The 12,959-nt window shown below is 41.3% G+C and overlaps 1 long non-coding RNA gene across 2 annotated transcripts; it reads left to right on the forward strand.

Annotated features, from left to right (window-relative positions):
• The first annotated feature begins 232 nt into the window (after nt 1–232).
• On the forward strand, nt 233–8,397 carry LOC143013488 (uncharacterized). Of its 2 annotated transcripts, none has more exons than XR_012965142.1 (3): nt 233–546; nt 6,655–6,716; nt 6,820–8,397. It is a non-coding gene; the product is annotated as an uncharacterized LOC143013488 (long non-coding RNA). The 2 variants fall into 2 exon arrangements; XR_012965143.1 differs by having other exon boundaries at nt 6,827–8,397.
• The last annotated feature ends 4,562 nt before the right edge of the window (nt 8,398–12,959 follow it).

Here is a 12,959-nt window from a genome sequence, read left to right on the forward strand (position 1 = left end):
CTGATGGGAGGAGGAGAGGGTGGGGGTGTGGGTGAGCCGGCGAGGTGGGAGTTGAGAGGGTTGGGGGAGCTTTCGTCCTGTTCGCCATTGGCTAAAGGCGGCGCGGGGGACACACCTGTAAGTGCCAGGGGCTAAGGAGATTGGCTGCGACCTGAAAATTACACCTGTGGGGGAAGGGGGGGTCAGACTACATGTAAACCAAGCCCTTTACAAATTCAGCCTCTGTCTTGTCGAGGAGCTTAACCGCCAAACACCGGCGACAAGAGCTCCTGGAAAAAACAAGTTTGGCGCCGACAGCAGGAAGATCGACGATGTGGCTCAAACTGGTCGGGTTTGTTCTCCGGTATGACTGTTCCTCTTCGTCTACAGCTGCGTCTACCTGAACAGGACAGCTTTTTTTCTTTCCAACCGACAATTCCAGAGGTCGACCGTCCTTCAGCAAGAGCAGGAAAGAGGAAGACCAGCCAACGAGGCGTCTGAGCCCTCATACAATGATGCCTCTTGTCTTGGGTTTCTGGCTCGATGACCACACCTGGGGAAGACTGGGTAAATTCACCAACGTGATCCCTCTTTGTCTTTGTTCTCTGCCTTTAAGACTCAAGCTTTCGTCACAACCTGTTGCTCAGCGACAGCATAGGTAAAGCTAAAGGACTCTTTAAATCAGTTTACTGTATATACTGATCGGGAAACGTGTGGCAAACAAATTAGGTCATTGCACGAAGCCCTCAGCGATTGTGTGCTGATATAGGAGGGTCTAGGTAGTTTCGATGGGAAGCGAATATAATGTGTATCGAATTCCAGCTCCATTTAAAGAGAGAGAAAGCAGAGGAAACAATAGAAGCCAACGCTCATTCCTAAACTGGATAGACCAGTTGGGGCAGGTAAAGGCAAACTGCCAGACTTGTCAAAGGATATGAAGACAGCCGCCGATCCCGTCTGTTAGAGCATTAAAAGGTTCGGCGCATGGAGACGTCCGGGCCTCGATGGTATGAAACGACTTTACAAACTGATTATCAGATAGACATAGCTGGTTTAACTGAAGAGGTTGTCATTTAATGTTAATTTATGCTTTTCTATCCGACCTGTTGAATTACAAAGGTTTTAGCAGTCTTTTGTTACGATGTGATCTAGACACTATAAGGTTAATCCTGATAATACTTTTAAAGGTTGAGATGGTAGAATAAAGCTGTTGTTAAGTGGATGTGTGCCGAACATAAAATGTCTGCTGGTTCCCTTTATGTGCCTCTGACGTTTGCTGGCATGTTTAGACAGACAGCAGAGTTCAGTTTATCAAAGGAGATTATTTCCCCTAAAAGCTACATATTTAAAAGTTTTTTCAGCCAGTTTTGAGGTATTTTTCAGCAGTTTAGTACCGTGGAAGGCTGAAAAAGTGAAGAGAAAACGGAGGGAAAATGTCGACGGCATACTGTACTGCAGTGAAAGCGGAGCGAGGTGGAGGATTGTGATTGGTGGATAGGAAACATTTGTTCATTTCTTTCATAAACCTGAATAGCTGGAAGTCACATGAGCGCCAGTGGCTATGTTAGTATAGCGCAACAGGGCGGGAAGAACAGAGAAGACTTTAAAACCAAGTCCAATTGCACAAATGAGAAGTAGGACAAAATGGTGGATGGATGTAGTTTTGAATGGGTTGCTTTTTCCATTAGAAATGAAAGGGAAGTGTGTCTCTCTTCAGCAGGTTGAGTCAGAGGCTAAGATAGCTGCTTTGGATTGGACAGCCTGGCTCAGTGACACAGCATTATGGGCCTGTTTAATACATGTAGTGCTAATGCTAATGTTTAAAGAAGGTAGTTTTATTCTTTCTTTTCATGCAGATTGTGTGATAGAAGAAGATGCATCTCCTTTGAGCTTTAATTTAAAAACAATATCATCTTATCAGCATCTGTCATTTAAGGTGAAATATGGCAAATGGAAATCTTTAATTTTCCAATTTATTTGAAATAACCCGACATAAAGGCAAATGATTTAAAGCTTTTAACAAGGAGGAAGCTTTGACAGCCTAAAAGCAAAACATGGGAATATTCCATCAACGGCGAAAAGGAGAAAGTTGTAGGGCAGGAAAAGTACAAATCATTTGATAATCAAATTTTCATGAATATTTTAGTGGTTCAGTCATAACAGGAAGGTGAGGGGACGCCGTGAGTGAGGGGGAGGAGCTACTGACTGGTTAAAGATGTGATTATAATCCAACCTTTAGCATACATTTACAAACCAGGTTGTACATGTATGGATGATAAAGGGTGTTGTGGTCACCAAAGCCAGTCCCCGGCGTCTAAAGGCCCAATTAGGCGGCACTGAGATAAGGTCCGCACTTAAATAAGGTTTTGGGTTTCCTTGCCATTGTTTTCCCACAATGACAGCAACTATTGATTAAGGGCCAGGCTAGTTTACCTATCGGGTTGTTCACTTCACAGCGGAGTCACATTCCAGCATAGAGGGCAGGGTTACCTGATCACGCCTCACTTCCAACAGGCAAAGCGTGGGCAGACTCCCACTGCACACACCACGTAAAACAATAGGAAAGCGGCAGCAGATAACCGTAAGAGGAACTATTGGGATAGATACTGGACACATTGAGAAGAAGTTTGTTGGAGGTAGGGTTGGTTCCATTTTGAAAAAACTGAGGACTCTGATATTTCCTTTGTCACAGCTTGATTCTACCAGCTTGAATTTTCTGGGCTAATCTTTTTTTTCACTCTTTCTTTCTTTTTCTCTCTCTCTCTCTCTCTCTCTCTCTCTCTCTCCCTATCTCTCTCTCTCTCTCTCTCTCCCCCTCTTCTCTTCCTCAGAGGGCCTGCAGCACTGGTTTATAATGCTGATGATTAACTAAATAGAGTCTGGGAGAGCAGGTCTGCTTGGCTTTCTCATTTCATGGGGCCTGAGTGACCGGGAGGAGGACGCAGCGCTCTCAGGCAGCTGGCTGGAAATTCAAGATCTTTCTTCTCTTTCTTCCTCAGCCCCCCCTCCCTCCAAACCTACTCTCTCACTTTGGTTTTGTTACATTCTTTCCTTGGGGTACCTTTCATGACGGTAAGGTTACAGGTGCATTCTCCATTTTCCTTCTACACCTTCTTTCCCTGAACTTTTCCCTCTCTTTTCTCCCCCGCCCCCCCTTCCTCTCTCTCTTGTGCTCTACTTTCGCCCTTGCTTGCAGGATGACTGGTAACCTGTTCTTTCTTACCCGACACAAGAATGTCTCATCTTTTATTTTGGGAGTTTTTTGGGGGGAGAAATTTAGTCACATTGTAAAACATATCAGAAAAAGACATTGGAATGTATTTGCTACGGCCTATAATGAAAATGATTGTTGAAAGAAAAGGGGAATATGTCATGATAACGACTCTGTAATTAGTTTCCATCATTGTTAGATGCAGGGAATGATAGCAAGTGATACATTCCTTTGAATTCAGTATAAGGTGTGATGTTTTCACTCAGTGTACCTATGAATGGTCCACGTTATTCAGTAAAGGAGGGCTGTCTCAATGACCTTCTGCACACACAGAATAGGCTCAGGTCGGTCTGAGCAGCATTCCATCAGCCTTTCATCACTCAGCAAACACAAAGACAACAGACTCGGAGCTCCTCCAACAGAAAACACAAAATTGGCTTTTTCTTTCATCCATTTCAAAAAACATCCTCTGAAACCAATTTTGAAACGCTGCTTTAACCTAGCATGCCGCAACAGATTAACCCATAATACCCGTCTGATAGGATATGATGGCACAGAAGCGGCTCCTTAACTATTTGATTTAGTTGATGTGAGCAAGAAAAACGGTGTTTGAAATTAGTAACTGCCATTCATTGTGTGAAAAGCAGCCCTCCCAACCTTGCCGTGCCATAGATTTAGACCAGTCGGAACAGGTTTAGGCAATCATTAACAACCACTCTGGCCCAGTCTTCTGTGACAGAAGTGTAAGCCGAAAAGCCCAACCAGAACAAAGGCTCAGCAATTATACTATGGAAAGGCTGAGTCCAAATATGGACCTCCCCACCTCTATTTACACTGCTATTTTTGGGCATTAAATGTCTTAGTTTCAGTTACGTTTCCCACCATAAAACTGTTCTTGCTCTAGCTTTATCAGTAACCAGTAAAATCCTAAATAGATGGATGGATAGAATGGAGAGCTGTTGAATATTTTAGGTTCTCTTGCTCACGTCATGCTTAGATAGACATTCACTGATGATTCAAGCTCTCCTTTTCTTTCTGTCTGACAAAGGCGTGACAGGTTTGTCATACAGTTCACGCCCACACCTGCAACATCAATAGATGTCACATTCATCTGCTACAACTTTAATAGCTATGACGTACATCCTGCGATATGTTAAACCCAAAGCTATCCCAGCCGTGTTTTAGTAAGTGCTGCATTATAGACTTTTAGGAAGGGTGTTTGGGTGTTTATCCCCATCTTACGAGGCAGCATTGGATATCATCTCTTTCTCTAATACTGCCTGGTAATGATGATGATGGCCATCTTCTAACTGCAAGCAAATGAACCACTTAAGCAATGTTAGCAGTGCAATGTTTTCAGTCCCTGGCATTGGATTCAGATCATATGATGAGAGGCGACAGAAATGGCTCTCAGGATCCATCTTACCTGACAGTGCTGGATTGTACAACTGTGGTTCTAACACTGTCTGGTAACGATGTTTCCTGGGTGACCCCGAGTTCTCCATTGCCATTACAAATCAAGCGCATTAGTATAATTTTTACCATACGTCATTTTGCCTTAAAACTAATCCAAATAGATAAATGACTGTATAATGTGATCTCATATTGGTTTTGACTGACTACTCCTTATTTTCTTGTCTTTTTTTTAACCATATCCCATATCCATGTGTTTAATATGCCCCAATAATTAGATTACACAAAAATAAAAAAGAGCTGAGGTCCCTCTGACAGTGATTCCAGTGTTAGCAGTCATTAGAAAGGGGTCGTGCTTGTTTGCACTATAAATTCTAAAGGTCAGCTCTAGCTTTTTTTTTTTTTAAAGTTCTTTACTTCCTTGTCTTTTTATAAAAAAACTTTTATGGCAACCCGGCCCCACCCAAGTTAAAGAATGGCAGTCGGTTGATGGTTCCACCGGTCTTGCAGGGCCTTATTTCCTTGTTCCCTCCCCTGCACAGCATTGGTCTTTGTGTTGGGTGGCACTGATTGGTCCGACTAGCCTTATCTGCGTGGCACATCCTGAAACTGACACATGAGCTGACCTGAGAACACTCTGCAGATAATAACACATCTACATGCTGTGGACTCCTCCTAAGTTTGACTTCACTCAGCTTTTACTCTACTAAAGTGGATGTTAAATTGTGTTTTTTACCTCTACAAGGAGCATTTGGTACATTAAAAACTAAAACTAAATCTAAATCTAGTTAGTTGATTTGAAAAGTTGGTGATTTAATTATACCACAACCATCAACAACATTTTAATATGTTAATCTGTGTGTAGAGAAAAGTTTAATGGGTAAATATTCAAAGAAACATGAGAAACAAAAGAAAAATAGTAGACATGGAGCAGGCAGAGAGCTGGTGTTTGTTTAAGGAGGGAGAATTACCCCGCAAATATTGAGTCACACCTTTATTTGCCCACCCAGTTCCATTATCCAAGCCACAATAACACAATATAGCCGTTTTCTTTTCAGTTTGCCTAATTTCTTTGTCCTGGCATCACATTTTGTATGTTTGCGTACTGATGTGGAAAGGTTGGATCAGAAAGCGTTTACCAAGCTGACTTTGCTTCTTTCTTTGATCTATTGACCCATGGGTTTGTTCTCTCTCTGCATGGCCACTACATATCTGTGAATGTACAGTTTACGCTTGTATGCAATCTGATCCAGACTCAGGACAAACATCTTATTTCAACCTGTTTCTGCTTCATCTCACACTGTACTGTTTCTACCAGTGCTCTTCTTCCTCTTTGCACAGGTGAAAGGTCAGAGGTCATCCTTTTAGCCTGTTGATAGGCGTCTTACCAGACAAGGTTAGATGTAATTATTAGTGTCTAATACTGTCTGGTAATGCCGTCCATTGAATGGCGTTACCTTCTGCTCTCTTACTTCCCTCTCTCACTCTGTTGTGTGTGACATGCAGTGTGTTGACACAGGAAAGCGCATACACATATGTATAGTAGCGGCAGAAGGGGCTGAGTAGTAATGCCCTTCATGACTAAGGAACTATGATCCTTGCACTGGAAGATTGATTATTTTCTTGGGGTTTCTTCCATGTGTCTTGTGTCAGAGTTTCTCCATTGAGCAGCTGTGCAGGATCAAATGTGCTGAACTCATTTCCTGATGAAGGAATGGACACTGTAAATTCCGCACCAAACAGGAATGGTAACACAAGAAATATATTATAGAAAATACTGTAATCTAACTTTTCCTCCTCCATAATAACAGAATTCCTTCTGAGAATTGGCTTTTCTCCAAATACGGTGGAATAATGTGATTTTGTTATCTGCATGACTCACAATGTACATAACATTAAGTGCATTTACTGTTTTGTGATGTTGTGTAATGTAAATGAAAGATAAAATAAAGTGGGTTCGAATTTGATACGTCTCTCTTCTTCATTTACTGTCTGATCTCATAAACAGGTTTTCAGCCTTATGAAGGTTTTTGTGTGTTGGCTCTCTGCAGCAGTTTCTCTGGTCATTGTGAACTCTTCCCTCAGCCAGACCGGAATGCCAAGCCCCAGTCAGGTGTGGATCAGGTTACCACTGAACAGAGCTCCTTTTTAAATGCCTCAATTTACCCATGAGGTCCCCCATCAGCTAAGCCCTCATTGTGTCCCACTCTCTGCAGTACACAGCAGGCTAACTTGATGAACCCAGAACCACAAGGCCTGTTTTCACTGCCAGAACCCAGAGAACCCAGGCTATCACTGCACACAGAGGGCTGAAATCCATACGCTCAGTCTGTATGCTCAATGGCTGAATTTAAAGAGAGAAAGAAACTTCCACACACAGTCACCAGCATGACTATTGCTGTCGAATGAGGGCTGTTAAGCTCAGGGGGTTCAGTTAGCTGGTTAAACTCAGCCCTGATTTTATCAGTTGGAACGCAAACACAAAAACCGTTTAGCCGTTTAGCATAACAGGCCTTGGGCCTCATTGATCTCCCAGCCAGAGGAGGCTCATACTCTCATATTCAATCTGTGAAGCACCACACACTTACACAATTATGCCTGATGTTGTTCATATTAATTCATTCTTTTACGATAATAAGAATGTTATGTAAATGTTCTGTCGATTTACCCTTATTATTATCAATTATCTCAAAACTAGCATTTTAGCAAAGCAACCAGATGAACAAAACAATCTTGTAAATACAAATTTATATTTACTGTCTTTTTATTGGTTTCTTGCCTTCAGAAGCACAAATTGATTACAAATTGGCAAATTGAAACTTGCCTATCACAGTGTTACAATACAGTCTTACTCTGAACTGTACTGAATGTCTGTTAAATTAAATGTAAATTGAATTGCTTTTTTTAATAACATATTATGTAAGCTGTTTCATTGGTGACTAACATCATGTAACAGAAAAACAAATACAGCCATAAGCCTTAGAAAAAATGTCAAAAGACTTAATCATTAAACTTTGTCCTCCATTCACAATAGTGGCACTTCACAGGGCTGTGATCAAAAGACCAAGTGGCATCCATTACACGGCTGAAGGGACAACTCCAACTATTTCACACTTCATATTCACGAGGAGCACAATTCAGTCTTTAAAAACAGCTGAGCAAAGCCTTTTGTGAGATAATATTACAAAGGTTATCTGTTTTTGTTAGACCTGTAAGGAAGACAACTAAACCCGCGCCAACACCTTGGATGCATTAAAAAGGTTGAGAGGCTTCAGTTTTCAATGCTGAGGTGCACTTGTTGTTGAAAGCACAAACGGGAGTTGCCATTGTGGAGTCACAGAGGACCATGTCTCTGACTGCACCTCTGGCCCTACAGTCAGAGGCAGTACACAGCTGTTTTTAGACACTGAATAGAGCTTCACCTGCCTCGGTGAACTGCATTTGGGTGCAGTCGCCCTTTAAGAGAGTCTAATGAGGAAAAGGCAAAGATGCTTAGTCATGCTGGCAGTAGATCATTTATAACCTACTCTCATGCGTGTTTGTATGTACTTCCTGTATTACAGTGCATGTGTGTATTAGTGTATTGTTGTCCCTCTGAACATTGATTCTTATCTGGTTACGTATCCATGCTGAATTTATACATTTTATATATTTATTAATGTTTGAGTTAGTTTCTGCATTACATTTTCAGTCTGTGTTCAGAGCTAAAGCAGAAGGGGATGTGTGTTACCAGGCCTACTTTTTTATTTTATCTTATTTTTCAAAATGGCCCAAATTCTCAGTCAATTGTTTCATTTGGCTAAATTCACAATTGTTTTAAATGAATAAAAGTAAAAAAATGTTTTTAATTCGATTCTTATATTCTATTCTATTAGTCTGTGCGATTACAAACTGTAAGGCAGTATTATTGTGTTCTGTATTATTTACAGTGACCCAATTCCACAGGGAATCAGATATGCTCAGAGCTGTTCTGGGCCATATCTTCTTATTTCCCCGAATATCTTGTGACACATATTACAGTGTGTCATCTAAAAACAGATCTATATTCTGAACATATTGTGCTTGATTTGGACCTTTGAAGCTACATCAGTCAGTTATAGCTTGTTATTTCAGTGTCTTTTAAACCTATTGCAGCATTTTATGGACCACTTTGAAGGAAAATGGAAAGCTTTCATAAAATTAAATAAAAATATATAGGCAGCTACTTAACCTATTTTAAAGTAAGAAATGTGTCAAACAAACCAAATTTTTGTGATGTAAACAATGACACTTAATTCAAAGAAAAGATAGAAAAGTAGATGTACTGAAACCACAGTTACTGTTACTGTATTGCATTACTTCCTCCTTTGCTGATGTCGCACCACTGAAGCACATTCCTGAGCGGCAGAGAGCCACTGAAAAATTCTTGCGCTGGTCTGTGCATGCTTGGTGCAGTCAGACCAGATTCCTACTCCACCGCTGCATAAGGAGGAGGAGGAGGAGGAAGAGGAGGCGGCTAAGGTTCACTTAGCTGTGGTTTGCCACTGGAGTGGAACAGCAGCACAACACCGACTTAATGGCTGTGTCTACCTGCAGGTGTGCTGACGTAGGCGGAGGAGCTATCACGCATGCATGCAAGTAGGGAACTCTCCTCCCAGTGAGTTAGAGAGGAGTGCATCAGACCTTAAGTTATTTTAGGTCAAATAACGATAGGTTAGGTTAGATCATATATTTTTTATGAGAATAATACAAATGTTTTTTCTTAATAATTTAAAAAGACTACCTCCTCCAACTCCCTACCGGCTGGATCCCAGTTTCCTCCCACATGAGATTGTGAGACATGATTGACATTTGAGGTAGAACTCCCCCTTGTGGTAAGATATGGTATTGATGTTTTTCCCCAAACCATCTTCCCTCAGAAAGAGGCACTACAGAGACATGATACAAAAGACAGAAGCACGAAAATGTGTTTTTTCTACCAATTTAAGAACCACTGGCCGATGATTTATTCAGGATTTTCTCCCAGTAACAGATGAATGAAGCTCTATTGATTCAGACACATTCATACAACCTACTGCAATGCTTCCTATTCCAACTCTGAGTCTGGGGGTCCTGCACACTACACCAACATATCTCACTTCAAAATAAAATTGGAAGTGATCATTGGTGAATGCTGCTAACCATTTGCAGTTGCTCATCAGAAAGAGAGTTAATATTGAAACATGAAACATGATCACAGTGTGGTGCACATAAAGCTTTTATTCAAGAGCCAGCAGCACTTTCACACCTCTCATACTACGCAGGTCATGTGTTTTCCGAAATTAGCACTAGTTGGTGGCTACTTTTTTGATGTTTGCTGCTTGGCCTCAGGCTTAAAGTCAAATGTCACTACAATTTTTTTAGCTTCTACTTATTTCAGTTTACATGACTCTTAAACATTCTCTATATCAACTTATATATTTTTAACAGGGGACATATACTGTATGTGTATGTAGGGATCATTTTTGAACCTAAATGTGTGCACTAATCATCATCTGTATCACTCGACTCTCTCTGATCCCTGTGTACACTGAGTGGTCATTGCAGGTGCTACATCACTTGACACAAAGCTTAATCTGCTTTCATTAAGCCCAGTTTATGTTTGACATAGCAGTCACCAGTTCAAAGTGTGTGAACAGCTTGTTGCCTGGTTGTGCTCCTCCCAGATCTCTATCATGGCCAATCTTTCCTGAATAACTGAATGTTCTACAGCACATCAGCGAAGCGATTATGCAAAGCGATTATGCCATTATGCAAAAGTAGCAATAGCACATATCTTCACCCTCAACAAGTTCATTCCTCCTGGTCATTCAGCAGCTCGATTTCATTTATATCTCTTTTTCTACTATTTCCTGACTCACACACGTACTGTCAATTCTTGAGTAGTGACTGTGCTGGTCATACTTCTAAGTACTTCTGCTCAAATGAACACACCCTCCACACAGACCCCGAGTCGAGAGTATAAGCGAGCCTATAACCGCTGCAGCACGTGTCATACAGTTTACAGTAACAATGAGGTAAAGAACAAATAGCAGAAGATGTCCCCATGTTTAGAGAGTCGGGAGCAATAGATTACTACTGGAGTCAAGTTCTAATACTGTACTACTTTTTCAAACTGAACCCATTCTCTAGTGTCCAATGCAGTGCCATTCTAACTTGTAGGAGAAGCTATTCAACACGCACACACACTGGATTGGTTTTGTAGGGAAATCTACACAAAAAAAGAAATAATAATCATAATTATGTAAATAATTAGAAAAAAAAACTAAAATCAAGCAAACAAAGAAACAAAGACACACAATTAAATAAGCAGAGGTGATGAATTTAATCAGGAAGAAATGGAGGATGCTTTTGAATATATAGTCATTTGTATATTCAGGACTGAAAATAGCAACAATGCCTGATTGATGTTGTTCGAAGCATAACAGTAATGTGGTTTAATAACTTATGACAGTGACACTTTGTTTAAAGATTTAAAAGTTGTGTTTAAAACGTAGACATTTCATATTTCTGACCTAAAACAACAAAACAACTTTTACCTGGCGTGTATGGCAGAAAGAGCAGAGACAGACCCTGGGAACACAGTGTCTCCCCCCCCCCCCCCCTCCCCCACCCAAGCAGCCCCCTCTGCTTTACCAGTGTAACTCTGTAAGGAAATCATGAATAGTGGGACACAGAGAGACCCCATTGAAACCAGCCTTTCTTTACATTGTAACGTAACTCCATCCTTTGCACTATAACACCTTGACAAGGAGAATCTCTCCAAATAATGGGTTGTGTAGGGACACCATTGCTGCAGGCTGCATCACTGTAATTGCTGAGCACTTCCTGGTGCGAGAGGCAGTTGAAATGACATGGGAATGGGCAGGTTTCCAAAGACACACACCTTATCCTGTCTCCGCCCCAAGAAAGACACAGACAGACAATGACACGCATGTACTTAATGACTATCTATTCCATTTTCCTAGGAGTGTAATGTATGTATTCTGCACCTTTGATATGACAGAAAACAGTGCCTTCCCTCCTGGTGCACCGGAACTGAAGTATGAAATGTGAGTGGGGGAAAAGAGAGGAAATAAAGGGGAAAACATCCACGTCCACATTGTTTAATGGCTCCTGATCAACAACACTATAAATGCTCCATTTTAATCACCCAAAAAAATAAAACGTGACACACAAACCAGCCAAGACACAAGGATACTGATTTACTGATTACACATGTGTTCTCACACACACACACACACACACACACACACACACACACACCAGCTCTTGGCAGATGGTGAAGCAGGAGATCGACAGCGCTGTAAAACAACCCTGTTCTCTTTGTCCACACACACAGCTCTTTGCATAGTGTGTCTATCAGATGGCGGCTCCTTATCAAGGTGCGGCTGACACCAGCTCCACACCAGGGATAGACAAAGCACCTTTCGGCTGGAATATGGAGGGTTTGCTTCTAATAACAGGGATTTCTTGGCACACACACCATTTCAGAGGATTTCTCTCTTATCGCTGCATTTTGGCTCTTAGAGGCCTAAATAGGATATTGTCTCTGATGTACAGAGCCATATCAGTTTAACAAAGAGTTTGTCCGGTTACTATTTCATCCCTTGTGTATATATAGTCACATCTGTGTCGGAAAGCAATGATCTGACACATGCTGTGGTGCAGAAGTTCATATTATCCAGTGTAAAGCAAACCAGAGCCAGAACTGTCTGTGTTTCTTTGTGTTCATTTCCTGTTTTATTTTGTAATTGTCCCCTCTTATGTTTCCTGTCACTTTACTTCCTGCCATTGTGTCTTTCGTGTGGCTCATTGGGTTGACCTGTTCATGTTCCCCTCACTCCTGTCACATGTCGATCTCTCTTCCTAATTCCCTCATTATTACAAGTATACTTATTCTCCCTGCTTTATGTGATTCCTTGCTACTGCGTCTTCGTCATGTTCGTCATCACCGTCATGTTTCTGCGTCATTGCTCGTTTTTCATTCTATGTAGTTGATTTTTGCCAAGCTGTGTCCATTTCTTCCAGAGTTCATTTTTGTACTATTTGGATTACTTTCCCTATTCTGTTTGATGGATGATTATTTGCTCTGAACGATTTGGATTTAATTAAGGACAGCTTTCCCTTAACTTCCTTCCTATTTGGCCTGTGCTTGAGTCCTCCCCTTTGCTCTCTCCTGGTAATTCAGAAGGTCATGCTGGTTGATTAGTTTATTTTTGGCCCAATTTGTGAAATGTGGGACACAGCCCAAGGAAGAACCCAATCAATGTTGCCGCCAATCTGAATCCAGAGGCAAACACCATTTTGTTTCTAATAATGAGAGACGGAGCGCTTT

This window comes from Genypterus blacodes, unplaced genomic scaffold, assembly GCF_046128005.1.
Source record: "Genypterus blacodes isolate CSIRO-AG114 ecotype Tasmania unplaced genomic scaffold, CSIRO-AGI_Gbla_v1 ptg000156l_1, whole genome shotgun sequence".
Taxonomy (NCBI): domain Eukaryota; kingdom Metazoa; phylum Chordata; class Actinopteri; order Ophidiiformes; family Ophidiidae; genus Genypterus; species Genypterus blacodes.